This window comes from Felis catus, chromosome A1, assembly GCF_018350175.1.
Source record: "Felis catus isolate Fca126 chromosome A1, F.catus_Fca126_mat1.0, whole genome shotgun sequence".
Classification (NCBI taxonomy): Eukaryota; Metazoa; Chordata; class Mammalia; order Carnivora; family Felidae; genus Felis; species Felis catus.
This window is the reverse complement of record NC_058368.1, coordinates 218067978-218088608: the sequence shown is the minus strand read 5'-3', so window position 1 is coordinate 218088608 and position 20631 is coordinate 218067978. Positions and strand designations below refer to the sequence as shown.

The 20631-nt window shown below is 36.8% G+C and overlaps 1 pseudogene; it reads right to left on the bottom strand.

Moving 5' to 3' along the window:
* Nucleotides 1–3049: 3049 nt before the first annotated feature.
* On the bottom strand, nt 3050–4581 carry LOC101084516 (annotated as a pseudogene).
* Nucleotides 4582–20631: the final 16050 nt, after the last annotated feature.

The following is a 20631-nucleotide window of genomic DNA, read 5'->3' as shown; positions in this document are numbered from 1 at the left end:
ACAAATTTTACTTAATCTCACTGATGTTGCTACTTATAAATCCATTATAAATGGAGTTCTCTCCAACAAAGGCTGTAAAATCTGTGCACATCAAAATCAATAGGCATTCCCATTAGTTCCCCCAGAAACGCCCTGACTGCAGAGTCTTTAACAACCTCTTGCCACATTCCCTGGAATCTCTGGACCATCTGTGATGACCATATATTGTTGATGGGTTTCTGACTCCAGAGATTACCTTTCTCAACCCAGTATTATATACCTTTAAGTGAAAATTGCTGGTCATGTACTAGGATCTTTTGAGAATAAAGACTCTTACAGATTCTTAAGCCAGTGTACCCAGCTTCCCATTGCAGTTAGTTCCATGGAATTAGAACCACATAAGCTCAGCAAGACTGCAATGGCTTCTTTGATTCAGGGTGGAGCCAAACTTCAGCCCTTTTCATTTTCCACATGCAGGAGGGGATGGTCTCCCCTCTTCTCAGTCTTTGACAAGACACAAGACATTAAGTGCTGGAGGGGGTCATCCCTCCTTAAGACCCCTTGGCTACCAGGGGCATCTCTAGGGATTAACTGAGTCAGTGGGAGTGGGAATCCATAGAATATATGAATGGCATTGCCACCATCAGAAAATTGCTGGAGCTAAGTGAAATGCTTTCCATCCCTAGTAACGATGTCCCAAATAAAAATGGGACTCAAGGTGAGCACAATAGGCCAAACTTCAGAGTGATATTTTAGTACTGGATGCCAGAAAATCACCCCATCTGCACATTTTTTTTACAAAGTTTAGGGCCATTGCCTAAAAGTTGTCCCCTTTAGGATTAAAAACAACACACACACACACACACACACACACACACACACACACACACATACACACACACAATGTCTGGGAATCTCTTGCTCCACAGATTTATGGAAACGATCAATCAAGTTGGCATATCTCTACATAGTCTAAGGTCACAATATAAAGTCTCATAGGACACTCCTTGTCCCCTTGGAGTTTCAGACATTGCTAACAGAAACCAAGGAACACATGTCACTTCTCTGAATACACAATGCGGTACTCTTTAAAAGGCATGCAAGAGAATGTTCATCTCTCCAGTAGGTACTAGACAGCCAGTTTAATAGAGACACATTAGAGACTCCTATTTATACTCCAGTCTGACAAAGGGAATTCCTAACTTGCCCAGAAGAATTCTCTATCTTGCTCAAGGCCTTAATCGCTCTTAATTCAAGGCCTCTTGGCTGACTTCTATCTCACACCAACTATAAAAATACATTCCCTTTGCTGTTTAAAAGGGGGACATGTCTCTCTGCCATGTGCATAGAGACTAATTATATATGAGGTTATTTAATAACATCTGTCTCTATACTTATGGATTTTTTCAACCTGCTTCTGTTCCACTTTGGGCTGGAGGTCAAATCAAAGGTGCATTCTCTCCTGAGTCCTGTTATACATAGGCTGTCCCTCTAGTATTGAACCCATGTGAACCTAAGCTTCTACCACCTAAAAACCCTCCTTAGTATTTAGGTTATAAGGAGTGGTTACTTAGTCCAGTCTTTCCCTCAAATCCTCTACAGGAAAGTAGAGTGTAAACTACCAAAAGGGGGATTAAAAAAGCTTGCTTCATAAATGAAAATCACATTCAGAAGTAATAATAAAATCAATACCATATCCCAAATTATAAAACCAGACAGCTCTTCCTTGGTAATAGTACACGCTGGAGAAAAATCAACATTAGGCGACAAACACCTGTCAGGTGCAGCTGCACACCCTTCTGTTTACTGTCAGTCTTGTTATTACTGGTCTTGGTGCTTTCATTGGTTTGAGATTCAGAGCTCCAAACCCTTCAAGTATTAGCCATTATTTCAACCAAATATGGCAAATGCTAAGACCCACTTGGGTCTTATCAAATTTTGTTAGTACAAGCACTGTAGACCAAAAATCTTGCTAACTTCCCTATCAGCCACCGAACTGACAAAAGAGGCTTAGAGCCCATGGTGATTGGTTCAGGTAGAGGGTCCACCTACAGAAAAGATCAAAGACCTACCAATATCTTGATTGTATCTTTGTGGGACCCTAAGCAGAGTACCCAGGCGAACCACTTGGGTCTTCTGAACTGTAAACTGTAAGATAATACGTTTGTGTTGTTTTTAGATGCCAGGTTCACATTGAATTGTTGTGAAAGCAACAGGCAATTGAAATTATACATGTAAGCATGTATAGGTCCACACACATGTATTTATAATATATATATACACATATTTTGTAAATATGAAATGATGAAATGGAGAGAGAAAAATATTCAGAGATGGACATCATATTTTAAAAATGCTTATAGACATTATTTAAGAAACACTCCAATTAGTTAAGGTTCTCAGTTACCTACAACAGGATTCACTCTGGTTAGATAAAAGCAGAAAAGAAACTTCTTAAAACTTAAAACCATTTTAAATGATATTAGGAATTTCAGAGTCTCCAAGAAATCTAGAAGCCAGTATTATGTACAGCAAGATCAATGCATTGGGGCATCACTAACTACATTACCAATTTTGCTGCCATCCCCATCAATACTATAGCTTCTTCGGGTCATACTAATTACTTGCAGGGTTACTGGCTGAAAACCAGTATGGTGGCTTCAGATAGATGAACATAGCACCAAACACACTAAAACATGGTTTCTGTGTATGAACGGAATATTTGATTGGCAATGTCTGAGACCGAGCATCAAAGGAAACTATGAGAATCAGTTCTGGTGTACATCTTAGGAAAGCAATAGTCATTATATGAGAAACAGTACAAATACATATAGGGCTTTGTAACTACAACAACAATTAGACACTCAAACTCTAATAGACTAAGAGTTGCTGTTAAATGTCACAAAAACATTTTTGGTGAAATGTTTTCCACAAAATTAATCTTAATAACATTAAATAAATCTTTTTTCCCCTTATTTCCGGTAACTTTTTTTTTCTTTTACAAAGATTTTATTAATGGTCTTTGCAGAGCAAAATCCAGACTCCAGATCCAGCTGCTGAGGCGACCCTGTTATGCAGTTGGTACTGGCTGTGTCCTAGTAGGCGGATCAGGCTTCCCACCCTTCTGTTCTGAGATGGGGGTGGTGGGAAGTATCTCATCTTTGATTTCCACAATGCTCACATGATCTGTCAGGGACTTCTTAGGGCCAGTCTTACCACTTTTGTCCCAGGGAAGCATGATCTTCACTTTGATGCCCAGGACACTCTGTCTGAGCAGTGTCAGTGTAGTAGTTAACGGAGCCCCCACTGTGAATCATCAGGCCATCCACAAACTTCTTGGGTTTAGCTTTCTGTCAGAGTTTCCCGGACACCAGCACCTCACAGCCTTTGGCCCTACTCTCCTTGATGACCCGCAGCATGGGCCACAGCAGCCCTTCCACACGGCGAGGCCTCCTAGGGGTTTGTAACACAGAGACTCTGCCTGGGTCAGCACACTGACCTCTTGGGGCCACCTTTCAACATAAAGCTCTACACTGCATAAAAGCTCTACACTGCATAAAAACTCTACAGGGAAACCAAACCTCTGCCGAACCACAGCAGTCAATTCTTGAATCCATAGGTCCTTCTCCCCAAGAACATCCTGTGTCCTGTTGGCCAAGATAATGATTTCTGTCCTGGTTGATGTAACTCGGACCCCAACCCAGGAGTCGCCATCTTCAGCCAGCTCCGAGTGAGAAACTCATTCTGTTCAGCTTTGAAGATGCCATCACCAACAAACTTCCTCTCGGAAATCTGCACCGCATGTACCAAGGAGCCCCACCCCCTTTATAATAAGACATTCCAAAATATTCTAACCTAAATGGAATTAGTAGGAATATACAAAATAACATTTGTGTAAAAATACTTTCCAACCAGTAAAATCTCGATGATACATAAGGTGGGATTTTCAGCATGGTCCTAAATTAGATGGTGAAGTTAGCTTTATATACATTATAGTAGCTAATAATTATAATATTAAATATCACTATAAATTTGTGGCATTCAGACTCTCAGTTTGTATATTTAGAGAGGTAAATATAAGTAGCCAAATGTTTTGGGTCTCAGTACAGGGGAAAAAAAATCAACTCCATACCTGTAAGACATTAGTTTGAAAAGATTTTTCTCCCTTTAAGATTCTTAGCACATCTCATTTTCATAACAAGAACTGAGTTATGATTTTTTCACATTTTGTATCATAGCATAATTCAGTGCAGGGTTTTCGGAACCATAATTCCTAACCGTGTACTTTGCTTACAGATTCACTTGAGAAAGCTCATTCTTTTTACACATCCTGCATTGAAACAGGCAGTTTGCTCCTACCTCGAAATAATGTATTGATACTAATAATGAAAACATCTAAAAAGGAAATCATTCCAAAGTAATATTTCTTGGGAGATGAGTTATTAGCAGTTTGTTAGCAGGGACTAAAATTCTTCATCTTTTACCCTTTCTGGGATTAGAGCAGTGATAACATTTCTTTTGTGGTTCAAGGGTAAAACCATATTTTAAAAAGTACGGAGTCAAATGAGTCTTAACCTAAGTGATTCTTTGAACTTACAGCATGGCGGTTTGACTTGTAAAGAGATGGGATAGAATCTGTAAAAATAAAAGAAAGAAAACCTTCTTCAGGCTCCTTCTCAAGGAAAATTCTGTGTATTCTGGATAAACTGTCTGATAACTATCTTTGCACCTAGTGAGAAGCAGAAACAAATTTACACTGAAAATTAAATAAGGCAGCAGGGTGTGTGTGTAAATTTTTGTAGTACAAAACCTCATGAAAATGACATATGTAAGGAATATAGTGGTATTACAAGTAACCAGATTGTCTCGATTGGGGCACTTGATAAATGTAATATCGCCAATTCTTGTATATTTATATCGTATACCCTTCTATGTGACACACTAAACTTCCCTTGGGTATAACCATCCTATGCTAAACATGGGCCCGTGTACAGTACAGTAACATAGATTCATGATCTTACTTAGGTTTGGGAAAGCAGAGGCAATGCCTATTGTAGTTTCAAATGATTCCTGTGTGAAAATATTTTTACCCAAAAGTTTATTCAAAGACACAGTAAGCTTAGAGCAACATTTCTTTTTTTAATTTTTTTTTTTTTTTTTTTTTTTTTTTTTTAGTGTTTATTTTTGAGACAGAGACAGCATGAGCGGGGGAGGGGCACAGAGAGAGGGAGACACAGAATCTGAAGCCTGCTCCGGGCTCTCAGCTCTCAGCACAGAGTCCGACGTGGGGCTTGAACTCACGAACTGCAACATCATGACCTGAGCGAAGTCAGATGCTTAACCGAATGAGCCACCCAGGCACCCCTAGCAACATTTCTTTTTTAAGATTTAAGTTTATAAGTTTCACAGATCTGGGAGCTTGTTAATAATATCCAGCCCAGGATTTACAGTTTCAGTTAAATGTTGAGGTAGACAGAATTCCACAGTGGTCTCCTGTGACGCACACTTTTATATAATTCTTCCCCGTGAGCGTGGGCAGAACTTGTGAATATTATGAAGTATCACTCCTATGATTAGGTTGCTAATCAGCTAACTTTTTGGTAATCAAATAGAAGATTAATCTGGGTGGGACTGACCTAATCCTTTGACATCTTAGATTAAGCGTCCTGAGAGAGTCTCCTGTTAAACTTGAGGTGGGACACAAATGGCCAGGTTGTGAACTACATGTAGAATTGCACCCTTAGGGCCTTGCTTCTGCAGCCACAGAGTAAGTGGTTCCTGCCAACACCATGGGAGCTTGCAAGAGTACCGAGCCTGAGATGAGACAATAGCTCCAGTTGGTTCCTTGATTTTAACTTGCTCAGAGCCTGAACTGAGGACCTTGCTAACTCATGCCTGGCCTCCTGATCCATGCAAACTATAAGATAATATCTGATTTTCTCAACTACTAAATGTGTGGTAATTTGTCACACAACAGTAGAGAAATATCACAATAGTGTCTTACAAAATGTCTTACAATAACTAGTATTCTAAAAAATAATTGGTAATTGCAACAACTCAGTTTCTCTGCAGAGTATGGATGAAAACTGTGAATATCCATAGTGCTAACATAACTGAGCAAAGAGAAGATAATAGAAGACAATAGGGAATTGTAGGACATGTGCAGAATTGAGGGGTGAACTCTAATTCAGCAACTGGCAATGATGTTAAATGTGGCCAAATCTTACGTTTCTTTAAAAACAACCAAAAAACTCTAGGTTTTTCTGTGTGTGTGTTCATAACATGAAATCAGTTGGCAATAACATGCTCCATCCTCTGCAAAAAGGAAAAAAAAAAAGAAAGAAAAAGAAAAAAAAATCCGTGTGGACCAAAAAAAGAAGTCAACAGGACAGTGTTTTGTAACCTGTGGCATAAAGTTTAAGAATAAATACATTTGCTTAAGTTCTCCTTTTTAAGATAATCTTTGTGATTACATATTTGTCCATATGTAAACCCTTGTTCTTTTTGTCTCATTCACTCATTTCCCTCCACCCCGCATTCATTTATTTACAAAAGAAATACTCACTGAGCATCTGTTATGGGACAGACACTATTCAATGCATAATGTACAAAGAATACAAAAATATCCCAGCCCACATGAGGTTTGTTTCTCCCAATACCATACATGGAAAAGATAATTAAAATATATACAATGTAAATGTTGATAAGACCTGTAAGGGGAGAAAAAGTAAAGAAATTACAGAGAGAATGCAAGATTAGAAATGGGTGGTGGGGTGGAGAAAGACTGTTTTATGTGCATCTACTTTATTCCAGGTGGTTTCCTATGTGCTAGACCAACAGAGTAAAGCGGATACAGTGCTCTTTCTCAAAGAGCTTATTATTTGGTGAAACTGATGTACAGGTAATCAGACTATGTTCTAATAAGTATTTGTGATGCGTGACAGGACACAGCAAAGGACAGGGTATTAAGCAAACATGCAGGAATGCCAAAAGTGGACTCTGAGAGTTCCTAAAATGTGTGTAAGCTTTCAAATGTTTGCTAGGAATTTTAATTAAATAACCTCTAAGTATCTTTTGACCCTCTGAGCCTCTGTGATTTAAATTCAAGGAAAATATTTTCAAATTCTGTATGAGAATGCAACCTGTCAAACGTGAGATCTCCATAACATCCCAGAAATCTTTTGGAAAGTAGTTTTCCCCATAAACTTTCATATGGAGTCATGCCTAGAAAGACATTTGATATGTGGAAAACATGGAGAGAGTTTGGTTCTGAACTTTGCAACATTTCCAGAGGCACAACAATCCTAAAATTTCAATTTTCAGAGTCACTAGAAGACAAAGGTGACGTTACATGTTTCAGATATGTTCTCCTGATGTAAGGAGTCTAAGCTGTGGTAGGGAGGAGATGGAAAGGATCTAGACTTCGTGGAGTAAATTATCATTGCAGGGAGGACAAGGTCACCCCAGAGAGGAAACTGCTGTATCCAGGATGGCAGTAGAACAGGTTTTAAGTACTAGTGAAATTCAATAAAGAAGGCACAAAGTTTGCCAGAGTGACTTAAACATGTCAGTTTACAGAGAGTTCTACTAAAATTAAGTTTACAAAAATAAATTCATTGTTTTTCTCCTTGGAAATCAAGGGCTGTGTATCTTGATGACAGTGACCCATGAAGCCGTCTAAGAAGGAAAAAGGGAAGCCTGGGAGCCGCCCAAGCTCTTTTGCCCCAGGTTGGCTTCTCAGTATCAGTGGAGCTACACAAAGTGGCTACTTTCTCCACTGTAGCAAGAGAGGCCCAGCCATGGAATGGCAAAGCTTGAAAGCATTCTTTCCTACCTCCACGCATTCCTGAGAAACCTCTCGAAAGAGTTCAAGAAAATTCAGTTAATTCAAATCCGAGTAACAAAAATGGAACATACTTTCAGCAGAGATAGAATTACATGGACGATTACATTAGAATTTGGGGAGAAAAAATACAAAGTGTTTGTTCCCCTATACACTGCTTTCAAACTTTTAAGGATTCTCTTTCAAAGATGGTCCTTGCTGGAAACCAGAGTGGATATTTTCAACCACAGTGTGTAGCAGTAAATGAATTACAAATTAGGTGACTTTGGTAATCAAAAAATTCTCTTTTTTAGAGATAGTTTATAGTAAATTGTGACCATATTAAAAGTTTTCATGTGTTTGTTTCCTGATTTAGCAGTATTGTGTGCACTTTCAAAACCACATTCTGTATCTTCTACAAATATATTAAAGGTTTCCCGACTCCAAAAACAAAGAGGAAATGACTAGTCTGTTAAAAGAAAAAACAGAAGGTTGAATTAAATTGCTTTTCTAAAGGACAGCACAAAGTAATTACGTAGTAAGGGTTAAGATCTGGAGCAAATTTAGCAGGGTATAGTAGTTAAATGTTGCCCTCTAAAACCTAAAATATTGGGGGATTAAGATAAAAGTAAGCCATTCATTATCAATAATGGGTCATTTTTTTAGAAATATATTAATGCTTTTTTTAAGCTATTACTTGTGTGCAACTGTTAAATTTTTTTTCTCTGTTGAAAAATCAGTGCCAAGGACGGTCAGTAGAAATAGGCTATCTCCTTCTTCTCTTTCTGTAATTTTCCACAGTGAAACTTTGAATACTGTTGCAACTCTGTTTTCCCTGGAGTTGGGTATGCAATACACATAATGAAATAGTACAGTTGGATTGACTTCACCAGTTAACTTGGTAAAATTGCCAGTTGATCTTGGTCATTGAATTGACTAGTCAGCCAGTATCTTCTTACAAGTTGAAACTTTTTACTGTAAAGAGATCAAAACTGTCTTTCCTTCATGTGATCCCAGTTCCTATTAGTAAAATGCATTCAATTCATATCCCTTCTCTTTATCAGGCGTATGTCCACCTTTCTAATCTTTCCTCCCAGGAATAGGACCCTCATGATGGTAAAGACTGTGGTCCAAATGATTTTTTTTCTCTGTCTTTGTTGAATTTGCTGTACGGTGGATAATCAGAACTGCATCCTTGTGATTTTGCACAGAGGAGTCTCATTGTATGACCATTATTCCCATGTCATTTGGATATCATGTTAGCACTCACTGTAGAAGTCCACCTGCTTCTCTTTTTCCTTCAAACATGAGGTGTTGTGTATTATGTGGCTTCTTTGGGTGACCTCACATTATCGAGCAACCACTAATCTCTTAGCACAGTTGTCTTTCGTGTGGCATATTAGCCCCTTGAACACCAAATGGAGGCCAAGGAAGATCAAACTACCAGTTGGTACTTACTAGTTTGTTTTCATCTTTAACTTTGTCTTTGCTGTTACTCCATCACTGCTGGATGCATGGAGTCCCAGCTTTTATGTTCCTGTACTTTTCCCTCACCTATCTGGATATCTTTGAGTACTTTAATCACCTTGTTTTATTTCCAAAGTCTCTCCATGCCAGTATAGCATTTCCTCTTTTGCTTTGCTTTTGGAAATGTCCTGTGCATTCGTCTCCCTTTTCTGCTACCCTGTGTTTTAGTGCACACAGAGATCAACTAATCCAGACCTGATGGTGAAAAGATTGCAAAGAAAAAAAAAACAACTAATTTTCTAACACATCCAGGTTCACTATTTCAACAAGATTCCCCAAGTCAGCTTCAAATTGTCACTTGAAATTAACCCACCTCAAGATTATTATACTCTAATAATCCATTATTCTTTTCTTATTGCAGTAGTTTGCACTGCTCAACTCCTGAATTTAATGGTAAGGGATTGAAATGGAGCAGAAACACACAAAATAGAAGACAAATTCAAAATGCCTTTATAATCCATTGTGTAGTCATGGAATAATAGTTATTAGCTATGTTTTCTCTTAAATTCGATTTACTTCTCTTGAGTCATTCATCTTAATCAACCCAGTTTAAATAATTACCAGATAATATCTGAGCAGCCTCAATAACTCAGGATTTAGAAAGGCAATACAGAATTTATTAAGAATGACAATTATGATTAGGTAATAAATGACATACAATTTACTAATGACTAACAAAGACCCACATTAATAAATGTCAAGTTAAAATTTTATATGTGTGGCTATGCTAATAACATTAAAATCCTTAAACACTATAAGATTGCTGAAAGTCTTTGGTAAGGGTGGATATAAATATTGGTTTAGTGAGGATCCTTTGCTTTTGTTGTTCTGAGTTGCAGTATTTATCAATCTTTTGAACCCTGGTGTTCAAATTTCATATATTGATTAATATTTGTTATTTCTTTGTATTAACACTTTGACTAACAATTATATAGCATACTAATCTATTCCTCATTTAGACAGAGTTCATACTCTAAGTAAACTATGTTCAATTGCTAATTTTCTAGAATGAAAAGTGTTCTTTTCCTTCTAGTTAATATGTAATTCTTTTCATTCAATGCAGAATAAAAATGAAATTGGATGACTTTAAATAAGTCCAAAACCTGAAAATTACTAACCACAGCTGCCTTTTACTGTAGGTTATGTGTCCACTCTGCTCACATACAATTGTTCAAATAAACCACAGTGACTAACTGCTGTAGCCTGGATCTCTGTCTTTTTATGTATCTCTGGCCTATTCTTTAAAAGGAATCCCACTGCAGACAATCTTTTGGGCCTTACAAGCTTGCAGTAAAGCAGTATTTAATATTCCTTCTGACTTCAGAAGCTGAGTTAAATTGTTTAGATTGTTTGCCTGCATTCTGACATAAATGCCTACTTTAACTTGGCAAATATCTAACGTTTGGCATACTGTCATTATTATACTTGTTGGTCTAAAGAAGTAATTTGAGTTTATATGGCAGTGACAGTTAATATTTGAAGCTTTCAATTAATCAGATATATATTGCATACTAGATGGAACTATAATTCAGGTTTGTATTCATTCAACTTTTTTGGTGCCATACACAATGCACGGAATGGAATTCAAATATTTTCTTTGAATTTATATTTAAACTCACAAAGAAAATAGTGCGTAGTTACCAATTGCAGAAAAAAAAATGACAAGTTTGTGTTTGAGATTATCTTTTTTGTTTGAAATACAAAAATTTATTTTTATTTAAATTATTTCCATGTTTTTCAAATGACAGAAGATACAGCAGATGTAAAACAAAGAAGCAGTAATAATTAAAACATACATGTGCTAACACGCATTTATATATCAGTTTTTAAAATTAAATTATGATAGTGTCACATCTAAAACTGAATACCTGGCAGTTTCTGGAACACTTATTTAAATTAGTAGCTGTCTGCTAAATATTCTATGCTAAATAAATGTTCCACAAGTAAAAATAGTCCCAAATCATCTTTTTGTTGGTCATTAATTATCATTAACACATTTATTTATTAGGGGGACAGGATCACCTAAAACAACTTAGAAGTATTCCAAAGCTAGTGACAGCTAGTAATGACTCAATATTAACATTGTGCCCTGAAAATTATTCATTCAACTTATATTTGAGTAGAGGAACAGTTTTAAAATGTGATTCTTATTTTCAAGAGTGCATTTAAATTAATCCAAGATGTTGTGGCAATGGAAATTCCTAAGGAGTTGAGAAATGATTGGAAGTGCACCTGACAGTGTGAATTGCCTTGAAGACCAATTTATGTACAAAGGATTTCAAAGATTCATCCAATTTATATCTATCTATCCAACTAAGCTTCACATAATTTCTTATCATAGGATTACTTTAAATCAAATCTTTAAACGAAACTGCATAGTTTGTGAGATCCACATGTAAAAATTCAAAGAGATTATTTTCTAAATTTTATTATTCTCTATTCAGCAGTTTACTGGTTACCTTGAAATGACAGAAATTCTGCAGCAAAATGATTCTTGCATAAACTGGAATGCTAAAACATTTTGGGGAATAAAAGAATTCCTATAAATGTTTAAATAAAAATTTTATTGTTACAGAACATTTTGCCCATATTAACATCTGTTCCTGTTTGGGGAGATTTTCTTCTTGGCAAGGTAGGACTGTGTCTATCCAATGGTTCTCAACCAGTCCCAGAATGCGTGGAGAGCTGCTCAAAGAGCTCATCACTCTGCACCTGTTCAGGCTGCACAGCCCAATTTTGAACTGCAGAGTGAAAGCAGAAAAACACACACACGGTGCTGTAACTCTGCAAAAAAGAATCATGTTATGTGTCCCTTGTTGTCAGAATTCATGAATGCCCCACATAATGTGATAGTAAAAAGAAAAATCTTTGGATTTATCATTACTGTCTTTAAACCTTTAGGACCATATAGTGCTGTTAGAATCTTCTAAAGTGAACCTTCAAGTGTAATTAATTATTAACCGAAGTTAAATGCTTCATACACCATATTTTCTACTTATTCAAATCAGTCATGTTATGACAGACTAGCCCATCTATCTGCAGGAGAGTGCTGGTTGCTTTCACTAACTCAACAACTTCTTGTAAGTCACTTAACTTTAGATTCCTGATCAGTTTTGTTTCCATCGTTAATACTGAAGCCTTCTGGAATCAAGGACAGAATTTGAATCAGAATTCAGGAGTCCAGAGGGACCTTATTTATTAGTAGCTCTGTCCTGGGAGACAGCACATAAAAGGCTAATTGGGCTCAAAGTCTGAGGAAACAAAGTTCCACTCTTATAAAGTGCAGATTTACACAATTCCATGGATTCTCAAAGGATGCCTTGGACCTGAAAAAGTCTCTGTACCTAAAACATTCTCCTTTTCCATATCACTCTTCTTATTCACATAGTATGAAGAAGCCACTGTTTTATTTATTTTCTTGAAAATATTTATTTTGAAAAAGTATAAAGATTCAGGAGAAAAAAACAGAGTTTGTTTTATTTGAGAAAGAATTTGGCTCCTACGACCCTATTTAAACTGCCAATCTTTGGGAAATAAACAGCAGTTGCAAATAATACAGTGAATTCAGATATTCACAAACAGGGCCAATAAAATACAAATTTAAAAAAATGAAATCACTCATTAGGTTTCTCTAGGTTCCAAAATATCTTAGAATATCTTTAATTCTATTTAAGCAGAAAACTGATGTAACCCGTAGGAAGAGCCAGCAAGAGTTACAGAAATCTGAATATTGCTGCTGCCAAGATTTACTTTTAATAAAATTAGCTGAAGGCTAAGTTTTAAGAAATTCCCATTACACAACCTTGAAACTTGGAAATCGATGATGGTGTTGGTTTTGAGCCCATGTGTCTCTCAGAAATGAAGTGATTTGTTACTTGGGATAGCTAATCTTCTGCCAATAAAAGCAGTCCTGGTGTTGGTGATGGGGGTCTAGGTACCACTAAAAAATATATATCATTGGGAGATCATGTCTTTCAGTAGATGGAAAATATAAATCACGCTACGAGAGAAGCTTTATAGTTCTTGTACCCAGCCCAAAACACTGTGACTGTGCATTACCCCTTCTAATCTATACTTCTTGGTATTTTGGGTTGTCACTATTACTATTGAATAAGTGAATTAATGCTAGACAACACATATTTTAATGAGCATATATAGTAACAAAAAATAATTGCATAAAATATGTTTAATTGTAGTTGATTTTTTTTAACAAATAAAATACTTACAAATATTTCTTATATTACATTTGGGTCAAGGAGTTGCTTTAACCTATAACTATAAAAGTATTTCTTATGATTTCCATGCCCTTGGTCTCTAGCGTTCACTCAAATCTTGTTTACATCGTACTGTGAGCTGAGGGTAATTTTGTGCAAATATGAAACTAGCATTATATTCTTTTCCAACATACCCCAAATTTTTCAATAGATAATTATTGCAAGAAAGACCTCCAATTTGAATTATTGTTCCATTTTAGTATCTGGAAACAAAAATATCTACCAGGGTAGCAGTCTGTGATTTATAAAACATTTTTGGGTGAATTATTGTCAAATAGTTGTCAAATTTTGTCAAATTATTGTCAAATTTATAAAACATTTTCGGGTGCTTCATGTCAAAATTAGACATGAAACAGGCAGTATAAGAATTATATAATCATTTAAATAAAAATCAATAATTGAGGACACCAGGTCGCACAATTACTATATGAAATGCTTTGGTATTCCTTTTTTAAAAAAGATTTTATCCTTAAGTATCTCTACACTCAACTGAGTCACTCATGTGTCCACATCAGTATAAGTTTTTTAATGAGTACTTAAAGGGTCCGTTTATGTATGAATTTACTGGAAGAAGAATAAGAGAAATTTCTGGCGTGTTAGGTTAAAATGGGATTGAGTAGAGAACATATCATCTGTCTCAGATTGTAGACATGGATGAAACTGTGTCCATCTCATAATTTTAAGGGATGTTGCATTTCCCTGAGAAAAAATTCCAAGCAGCACTCTTTAATGGATAAGAGACCTTTGCCAACACTTGTGTCATAGAGCATCAAATGGCCTCACAGAGGAACAAGGAAAATCATCAAAGATACCCAGGAAAGGTGATAACAGTCACCGAACTTAATGGTGCACAGTGGCAAAAGATGGGGCAGAGGTGTTAAATAGCATTAGAGGAAAGAAACCAAATCAAAAAACCAGGTAGCTGAGTAGACTTTTTATAAGCTAGCACTAAGGCACACTTTAATCCAAAATTTCACAATTCATTTGGAGTCCTGCTTCCTTTTCATTCTTTGTTTCTCTGAGTTTTGGGTCCAGTCTGAGGCTGTACTCCATATGATAGCAAAAATGATGGTGTGAATTTTAGTCCTTAAAACACCCATGTCATTCTGTCCTTAGGACAATTCCTACCTTCTCAGAAAATGGTTGAAATTTACTATGATTCAACTAGATAAGGTCAGATGCCTACTCCAGAATAATGCAGTGTTCTCAGAAAAATGGACAATTCTGATCAGCTTAACCTAAGTAAAGGCCTTCAGTCCTTGAACTAGGTGTGGAGTAGCTTTTCTGGAAGATGTTTAGTTCCTAAAGTGGGTTTGTCAGGGCGTCACCAAGGAGGCAAAGAGGGTTCATTATTGTTAAGAGGGCAACCATCAGTTATCTACTATATTATCTTGTAAAAATGAAGTGAAATAATGCATGTAGAGTCATTTTCACAATGTGTGGTCACTATTAACCAATTATTTTTCAGTGACAATGATGTGATATTCTTAGGATGTGAACATATAATATAGAAATGCATTTAGGCAACTAAACCTACTTCTAGGTAACTTGGGAGTTGAATATTGGCATCTGATTCTGACCTCCTTCCTAACTTAACATAAAAAACACCGATTTTATGTGAAAATAAAGGCTATGATACATATCTGTGCTGGAAGTTAGAAAATGTTAGTATACACGTCAACAACTTAGAAAACTATCTGCCAAGGAAAATTATCTGAAAGAAGAGCCAAACTGATCTGCAGTTATTCTCAAATGCCTCCTAAGAAGTGCACAGAAATAACAAGATTCTACACTAACCCTTTTCTGAAGTGAGAAAGTAGTAGAAGCCATTGGGCGCTATTAAGTTATGGAGTACACATGTACAGAGCACTGAAATCGATGTCATAGCGAACAAGGATATTGTGTCTCATCTTTACCACACAAAGGGGGTAAATAAAATAGTACCAGTTGTTAACAGCCACACAAAACTTTAAATAGTTCTTCATCATAAAAACAATCATTCTACCTTGGACATCCCTGGAAAGACTTCTCTCCTTATCCCTCTTATCTGGTCCCCTCAATGGGCAAAATTAAACTACTCTATATTTTAATATTTTCTATATTCCTTACCTAGTCCTGAATGATTTGTACAGCAGTCAAATCACTAATAAACTTCATTTCAGTTTTATTTTGTTTTCAACATTTATTTATTTTTGAGAGACAAAGTGTGAGCAGGGAAGGGGCAGAGAGAGAGGGCGACACAGAATTCAAAGCAGGTTCCAGGCTCTGAGCTGTCAGCACAGAGCCGGATGCGGGTTCCTAACCCACAAACTGTGAGATCATGACCTGAGCCGAAATGGGACGCTTATCTGACTGAGCCACCCAGGTGTCCCATTTTAATTTTAAATACTGATCAAGCAGAGGATTTTCTCTGAAAGGATAAATAAAATAATCAGACGCATGAAAACATTGTTTCAAAAAAAAAAAACGAACAAAAAAACCCCAAACCCAGAAGCCAGAAACCTCCGAAGTAAATCAGGAGTTGAATTAATGCAAAAATTAAGATGTTTAGGAAAGTTTTATAATTTTTATTATCAAAAATTTAAGGTGTGCCTGGGTGGCTCAATCAGTTACGTGTCCAACTTCGGTTCAGGTTGTGATCTCACAGTTCGTGGGTTCCAGCCCCACATCAGGCTCTGTGCTGTCAGCAGAGAGCCCACTTCAGGTTCTCTCTCCTGCTGTCTTTCCGCCCATCCCCTACTCACGTTCTCTCCGTCAAAAATAAATATTTAAAAAATTAAAACAACTTCTCATAAAATCAGAGAATATCATAGGAATTTGAAAATATGATCAATGTATTAAACAAATTGGCATGGTGAATACTTAGTGTAATAATGAAAGCAAAGAATTGAAGTTGCAAATTATTGTTAAGAATTTTTTTTGAAAGAAATGGTATTTTAAAATGAATGAAATAAGACAAAGAATGGTACAGCAAAGCTAAATTCTGTATAATAGTAGTTTAGAAGGAAGTAGATTACAAGAATCGAAAAAAAAAACTATAAAAGGAGCATTTATGATGTGGAAGCAAATAAACTGAACTTGTAATTTCAAATAAAATAAAAATCCCACAAAAAGTAGGGCGAATGGGACTCCAAAATTTTGAAAATCTGGTTGTAATGTTTAAATTTCAAAGACAAAGAAAAATACAGTTTGATATGGAAGAGGAAATGGTTCATAGAGGAAAAAAACATATGAATATGTGAGCAAACAGAGGATCAGACTGTCAAATCAGAGTCATACAAATCAGTTCTTACCCAGGATTATACTTTACTAATAACATGAAAGGCAAACAAAGAGGTTCAGATACAGCTGGGAGACTTTTTTTTAATGTTTATTTATTTATTTTGAGAAAGAGTGGCAAAGAGAGACAGTGGGGGAGGGACAGAGAGACAGGAAGGGAGAGAATCCCAAGCAGGCTTTGCACTGTCAGCCCAGAGCCTGATGCGGGGCTCGATCTCACAAACTGTGAGATGATGACCTGAGCCAAAACCTGGTTCAACCGACTGAGCCACCCAGGCGCTCTGACTGTTTCCATTTTATACCAAGATGCCTTATGATTTTATATAGAGCCGCCTGGGTGGCTCAGTCGTTTGAGTGTCCGACTTCGGCTCAGGTCATGATCTCACAGTTTGTGAGTTTAAGTCCCGCGTTGGGCTCTGTGCTGACAGCTCAGAGCCTGGAGCCTGCTTCGAATTCTGTGTCTCCCTCTCCCCCATTCACACTCTGTCTCTCTCTTTCTCTCTCAAAAATAAACATAAAAAAATTTAAAGATTTTATATAATATTTTCAAAAAATCATGTATACCTAAATCCTTGGATTTTAGCTGTGTTTACTATAAGGAATCCTAGGCCAAGGATATTTGGCTAAGAGTTTTGATAAATAAGAACTCTTCTAATTTCAAGACAATATTAAGAGTCTCTTTAGGATGACTTTCAGTTAGCAATTTGCAAGGAAATTAGACCAGGTCACCTGTCTCTTTCCCTAGGAGCATTTCCCCAGTATTCAGGTCAGCGATGAATCATGGTCTAGCTGCTTTAACTCTTTTTTTCCCATTTGTATTCCTTTCAGTTTAATATCCCCTTGCTATATATATTTTTAAGTTTTTAAAAAATATTTGTCTTACAAAATTTTCTCCAAAATCTTTTTACAAAGTGATATGCAAAAGGACCACTGGGATTTGAATTTTCCAGTGAGAAATGGCAGTCCCCCCTACAGCCAAGGTAATGTGACTCCATACCTTCTACCTTCCCTCTAATTCAGACTTTCCAGCTCAGCAGATGTACAATTTGCTACAAAGCTAATAATAACATTACAGTCACTAGAAATTGCTCTTGGCCCCTACTCCCAGTCATCTAACTTTATTTTGACAAATAGAGAATCCTAAAACTGTCATAATAGAGGGACTCACAATTAGCCTTAATGAGGCCAGATGAGGTAAACTTATGACCCAGCCTAAAGTATCTCTGGAATATACACTGTCAAAAATAAAGTTACTGATAACGATGTTTCAGGGCTTCAATTTACTTGGAATGCTTATTTAATCTCAGGCCTGGGAACACTAGATGAGGAAAACAAAAGAAAAAACGTGTCGAAGAGGTAAAAAGTTACACAGTTAGGCAATTGTATTCTCCACCAACCAGATTTTAGAAATCTTACTTCCTTTCATAATTCAATTTGAAGGCCCACTAATTTAACTAAAATATCCCAGCTTTTTATGAATTTATGTATATAACTGAAGTACAGTTGACACACCATGTTATGATAGTTTCAGATATACAATATAGTGATTCAACAGGTCTGTATACGTTATGCTATGCTCAAGCGACACTATTTTAATACTGTTGACTGTGTTTCCTATTCTGCACCTTTTATCCTTGTGACTTAGTCATTCCATAACTGGAAACCTATACTTTCCACTCCCTTTCACCCATTTTGCCTATCCCCTATCCCCTTCCCAATGGCTAACATCTGTTTTTCTTTGTATTTATGGGTTTGTTTCTACTTTCCTTTGTGTTTTTACAACTTTTTAAAGTAACAAGTATTTGCATTTTTCATTCAGTTTTCATTGAGGTCATTGTTCTAGGGACAGTAAGATAGTTGTGAATTATTCACCTTGATTGACGTATGTTGATCAAAAGAAATTCATCCAGGTAGGCCAAATTGATAGACTTTGCTAAAGATCTTAAATTGCATTCTTCAAGGCTGGTTTTGTTACAGCATAGGGGTAGTGTAGAATTAGGCATCGTTCTGGTTAATACCTACATGAGGCTAGAAGAGAAGTCTCATGCAATCCATTTGACATCTATGCCCTGGAGAATTTTGCTTACAGCTGTTTTCAAGTGATGCCTTTCCTGTGTAGATGGGGCACAGTTCTTTGGCACAGTGACCCTGTAGTTTGATTTTGTCCTTGGGTTTCTGTCATCTCAGTCCATCAGACACAAAGTCTAATTACTGACACAACTAGAACCAGGCAACCATCTTTGGGATATAACCAAGGCATCTGATTTAGCCTTATAATCGTTTTTGAGTCTTCAACTATGTTTTGGTTTTTGGTTTTTGGTATTCTTTTTTTTTTTTTTTGGTGGTCATCTACATAAACTACTTCTTCAAATTTCCACAAGAATTACATTCATTCTGAGCCTATTTGTCTAATTATACATAAGTGCTATTGGCTATATCCTAAGATTGTGTGCATATTATTATAATGCATTGAGAATGGGAGACACATATAAATATATAGAGATCAATAGTTGAATTAATGCAAAAGTTAAGATGTTTAGGAAAGTTTTGAAATTTTTATTATGAAAAATTATGTATATATACATATATTCCATCATCAAGCTGATTTCCAAACGTTGAAGTGTCCCTTAATCCAGAAAGCCTCATCAGTGAGTCAGGTGGCCAGCTTTGCCTTGGCGGAGATAGAATCTGGGGCTCTGACAGACAGTCATGGGAGCAAAAGATCTTTGGAACCTTCTCTCCTTCACTTCTTGGGCAGTGAATCAGCCTCCTCCTGAACGCAGTAAACTCCCCTTGAATTCTGTTCCCTTCACTGTGTTCTTTGACATAATCCAGTTTACGAGTGGGCTTTACCCCACTGTTCCCTCTTGTTTACTACTAGAAGGCTGTTTTCCCCAAACTATTGAATGTAGCTTATGATTTCCACTTTTATTTCACTCTCAGTAGGAGGCAAGATATTAGCTTTTCATTCAGGCCTTTTCAGGTTCTATGGCTTTAATTGAAGCAATAAATTTAGCACCTTATTTGAGAATTATCTGTTATAAATCAGGATCCTCATAATTGGATTTGAGTTCGTTCAGACTAGGATATAGAGAGTGAATTTGCTAAGGTGTTTGAGGAGTTTGGAGCATGGCTGGGGCTGCTCCCTTCACCAATCAAACTTTGATAATAAGCTGTCAAACTTTTAATAGAAAAACTATATATATTTACTTTTTTCACTCCATTTTTAAAAACTAAATAAACAAAACCACCCAGCCGATCAGGCTGTCATTTCCTCACAGGCCTTTTCAAGTCTCCCCTTCAGCCTCCCTTTCTTTTGTAAGGTGTGGAATTTCCCCCCTAATTATGTAGTTCTTTTACCTTTAATACCTTCTCCTGAATATTCCCCTTCCTTCCCAAGTGCAAGTTTATACAAGGCACCCAAGATCAAGAGCGCACCCTATCACCACATCTAGAAACATCCTTGTCAATGGCATTACATTCATTTGTTTTGAAGTGCCAGGGTGGGTCAGTTGGTTGAGCATCTGATTGTTGATTTCAGCTCAGGTCATGATCCCAGGGTCGTGGGATAGTGGGATAGAGCCCTGTGTCAGCCACTGTGCTGGACTCTGTGCCAAGCATGGAGCCTGCTTAAGATTCTCTCTCTCTCTCTCTCTCTCTCTCTCTCTCTCTCTCTCTCTCTCCCTCTCCCTCTCTCCCTCTCTCCCTCTCTCTCTCTCTCCCTCTCTCCCTCTCTCCCTCTCTCCCTCT